Genomic DNA, 5,080 nt, shown 5'->3' on the forward strand with positions numbered 1-5,080 from the left:
GGGGGACCAGGCCTGCAGGGGAGGGCAGTTGGGGGAAACCAGGCCTGCAGGGTAGGGCAGTTGGGGGCGACCAAGCTGGCAGGGGAGGGCAGTTAGGGGAGACCAGGCTGGCAAGGGAGGGCAGTTAGGGGTGACCGGGCCAGCAGGGGAGGAGGGCAGTTGGTAATCGGGCCGGCAGGGGAGCAATTAAGCGTTAATCAGGCTGGCAGGGGATTGGTTAGGGGGTATCAGGCTAGCAGGGAGAAGCGGTTAGGAGCAATCAGACAGGCAGGCAGGCGAGCGGTTGGGAGCCAGCAGTCCTGGATTGTAAGAGGGCAGTCAGACATCCCTTGAGGGGTCCCAGATGGGAGAGGGCGCAGACTGGGCTGAGGGACAACCCCCCCACCCCCCGTGCACAAATTTCATGCACCGGGCCTCTAGTATTAAATAAGAGAAAGTAGAGAAAGGATTTTGCACTGTGTGTGGCACACTTATTGAGAAAGCTTTTGCTGCTACATCATTTTGTTCTTTTCATTAAAGCATCATCTTCTAATCTGGAGTCTTCCAAGTCCTGGAACACCTTTCCTGGGACTCACGTGAACTCTCTTAAACATCTAAGGATGGAGAGTTGGAGATCAAAGATTACATTTTTCGAAACAAACACATTCTAGTCTATGATCTAAACTCCAATTCTTCTTATTTAAAACCTTCTCTGACTCAGTTTCAACAACACTTTCTAATATGTCCCTGTGTTTACCAATCTCTGAGCCAGGTGAGCCTAATGCGTTGGTGTTTGCATTGACCGACCTCACTAAAAGCCTTATCTCTCAGGAAAGTTCTTCCAAATGGCTTTACTTTTGATATTCTGTCCTGTGGTCTGACGTTCATCCTCACATAATTCCACTTTATTGAGCGAGGTAATATAATTATCCTTCAAATTTGTTCCACTCCTTCAGAGCACAGCCTCTCCCCATGGGGCCTTGGCTAGCTGGCAGCACAGTGCTCTCCCCAGCAGAACACACTGGCCTGGTGGCAGTGCTGGTCAAGGGAACATGTGCGTCCCTGCTGATAATGGCAAGCACATATTCTCAAACCACCAAAACAAGCCTCCCTTATCCCCCCATTTTTTAAAAATTTATTTTGTATACCTAGGATATATGACCATGTCAAAAACAAAACAAAAAGAGAAATAGCCAAGTGTTGCAGAGGAAAAACATGCACAGATCTGCTCCAAGTTTACTCCTAACCACTCCAGGAGCTGCACCCACTCTAAGAGGAAGCCACAATCCACCGACAGCATGAGGACATGAGAATGGCTGGAAAATGTCACCACAAGTGAACAAAAACAAATCCTTTTTTGTTGGTCCTATGAATTAGTAAAATCAGAAAGCAGATCTAGGGCATCAGCTAGGTTGCCAGAGAGGCTGAAGTCTAGAAGGCCAGGATTCAGGAAAAGAAGGTGGTCAGATGGCCGGTATATAGTTCCCAAACCGAATCTAGTGAAATACTCTACGATTTGGCAGGATGGTGTCTGGTGGTAGAATCAGGAAGTTGAACATCGCTTTGGCACTTGATTAAAAGCAGATTGCTGGGAGCAGGGTTGTCATAGGGATCTCACTGGACCAGAAATCTCCCTGTGGGTTAGTGGCCTAGAATTACCAGCTATGTGACCTTGAGCAAATCACTTAACCTCTGTTACGCTCTGAGGTCTTTTCATCACTAAAATTCAGATAATAATTGAAAGTAATTAAAACTACAAAGAGGGTTGTTGTTTTTTTGTTTAACTGAGGAAATGTATAATAATTTATATTTTTAAACTGTCTTTGAACTTACAAACTATTCTTATGTAGAGAATTTATGTGAGGGGGGTTGGCAAGACTAGTGGCTCAAAAACGTTGACTAAAACATATTCACCCTGATCTTTCAGTGATGGATTCTAGTGGCCATTTTAAGGCACAGACTCTTAGTCAAGGTTCTGCTGTTAGGCAGGGTGGCTTCTGAGCCAGTGCTCCTAATCCTTAAAGTGAGGGCCTAGCGGGGTGGGAAGGGGCGGGGGGGAGGGCTTACTGTCACTGTGGCTTATCTGAGTGTCAAAGGCAAAGGCCTGGTTGGTTCCCAAGAGGTTGATGGCAGCTCCACAAAGTTGTTGCCTCGCTCCAAGACCTCATAGCAATGGCCAGGGCACCTTTCAATACCATGCTTTGCTTTCACTTCTGAGTCTTCACACATGCCCTTCCCTGTGTCTTCCCTTTTCCGTGCCAAGCCAAATAGCTTCTCCTTTAAAACTCTTAGCTGAAGACATAGGGGCATGGGAAGTAGGAACTGTGATGTTTTTCCTTACTATTTCAGGTTATTAATCAACAACAACAACAACAACAAAACTCTCCAGTCATTTTATTGGCAGAGACTCAGACTCCGGGATGCTGGGTCCTACTCTGAAGACTCCCCCAAGACAAGCAGGAGTTCAGGGATTTATAGCATCAAAAATGAGGCACCCATGACTTTAGATGGTTTAAAAGGGTATCTTATTTGATAGCAGCCAATAAAGCAGAAGAGAATGCCAGATCAGATAAGAAGAGAGAACATCTCCGGCCAGAATTAAAAAGGCTATTTTGGGATATGTCAAAGGGAGCAAAGCTAGATTAGAAATGACTGCAGAGATGATTAAATAGGTGTGAACAAAGAGAACACTTCCTGAGTTCCGGCTATGAAGGAAAAAGTTCTTAATCATCTTTTAATTGTACTTCATAATTAGCCAAGTTACAAATGCCATGGCTGGAATTAAACGACTTTTTTCATAAGATTTCTATGGATTTTTGCTAGGGGTGGGGGTTCGAGTGAATGCTAAAGCCCTTTCACTTTGGGTAACAATTTAAGATACCAGGTTTTATAAGCATATTTGTTCATAAAGCACATTTTGAAAAATACTGTTGTTCTGTTTTTACTTTTTTTCAATTTCCAAGGGAATTGGAAAACAGTGCTGGCAATGTTTTCCAGAGGAATAAAATCTCAACAGCAAAGCAAAGAGCCACTGGAAATTGCTTATGATTCTCCCAGAGATGATGGCTATGATATCATAGTTATGTTACAATGTCTTCAATGACAGTGGTAAAGAATAAGAAAATGCTGAAGTTACATCTGAGTTATTCCATACTAAATATTCTTAATTAGTATCACTGGGAAACAGGCTGATTACTTACAGAAATAAAACAATAATATCACCTCTAATAAGCATGCATAAAATATATCAATGTATACTTGCCACTGGAAAAGTAAACCCTCTCCAAATTACAGGAAGTTAAGGAAAAGTCTGTGAGAAAAACAATACCACCTTTGAATAACTTGTTGCTTAACTCTTTATTCATTCTCTGAACATTTACCTAACACCTATTATGTGTGAGGCTCTTTGCTCATTGCTCGAATTGCAAAAAACAAATTAAACACATGATCCATCCTTGTGAAGCTTGCAAATATTTTTTTTCTCGTTTATACTCTCTTCTCTCTATGTCTATGTGATTACATTTGGTTTATAGCTTTCAATAAGCTGTACATGCAGACTAATCTCTAAATGATACATTTAGCCTTGTGCCTACTAAGAGTATGAGACCCATGTACCCAACTAAGCCTAAGTAGGCCCATTGGTTGTCTACACAGAGCTCTAGGAGTTCTGTCCAAATAAATGTGTCCCAATCAGAGCCAGCCATTTCTCCCACTCCTTCCTCAGTCCTACACCAACCTCAGTTGTTTAAGGCCATCAGCAAAAAAAAAGCTGATGTGGCCGAAAAATAGAGGAAATAGAGGGGACATAGGAACAGACACAAAAGGGCCCCACACTCTCTTATTACTATCTTGGAATTCTTAATAATTTTATCTTTGAATTTGTGTTTTGTATGAGGGGTCCAATGAGGCAATGATGCATGTATATGAGAAAAGAAGATACACAAAAGAAAAGAAAATCTTGGTATTTTAGTACCTTTAGTGGTAATTTAGTACCTTTAGTGAAGGTCCAATGAGGCAATGATGCATGTATATGAGAAAAGGAGATACACAAAAGAAAAGAAAATCTTGGTTTTTAGTACCTTTAGTGGTAATTTAGTACCTTTAGTGATAATTGGGACCTGCTTTTTGAACAAGAGACCTAGATGTTCATTTTGTATTGGGACCTGTACATTCAGTAGCCAGTCCTATGTATGAACATCACACAAATTTGATTCAGGGAGTGTGGTCCTTCCCCTATGTTTGCACGCCAAGTGCTATTTCTCCTGGCTGCTTGCTGTGTGTTTTAAGTTGACCTGAGCATTGGCATTTGGTCTTTCTGTTCCGTGACCTCTGGGGTAGCCTGTCTGGCAGTGGACTTGGAGATACCATCGCATTAAAGCATTTCTGCCAGAATAGGAAGTGCCTCCTGGACACCCCTTTTCTAGCCCCTGTGCCTTCTCCAGGGGAGCAGGTGCTGATACGTAAATAATTTCTCATTCTTTCAAAAGAATGCTTTCTTTTTATACCATGTGACAATTCACAAATCATCTCTCTAATAATCCATGGAAAGACTAAAATATAAAAAGATGCATAGTGCACCTCTTTTCACAGCATCCTAGTTTGAAAACAGGGCTCACTTCATAGGATCTCACTACTCCATGTGATTTCTCCATTGTCAGAGCCAGTGAAGATTTTGCATCTTAAATTTCACACCTTTCCGATGACATTTTAAAACTCTCACTCCCCCAAAGCAGAAATGCTTTTGAAATCCCAAGAGTACTCTTTGAAGAAAAACTCTTCCCCCTCACAATGCTTAGTGGAACAATGTCATATAATATATTTTTCAAAGTACAACTAATTGAAGCACTTTGTCTTTCTTAGTTTCCTGCATTTCAAAATAGCTATTATGTCTGTAATTTTATAAATCAGATATACTGTAATACCTTGCCTTTATGTATTTGGGAATTTCATCGTTTTTTAGTTTTTAAAAAATGTCCAGGAAAGCCGTACATTTGTGGGTATGGCATCTCAGGAAAATGTACCTTTAAGATCCCCAGCGGTCTTCATGAGGTTTGTTCTGGTATAAAACAGCAACAGGGAAGGAGTCAAGGATTGCACTTTT

The sequence above is a fragment of the Myotis brandtii genome, unplaced genomic scaffold (assembly GCF_000412655.1).
Source record: "Myotis brandtii unplaced genomic scaffold, ASM41265v1 scaffold521, whole genome shotgun sequence".
NCBI lineage: Eukaryota > Metazoa > Chordata > Mammalia > Chiroptera > Vespertilionidae > Myotis > Myotis brandtii.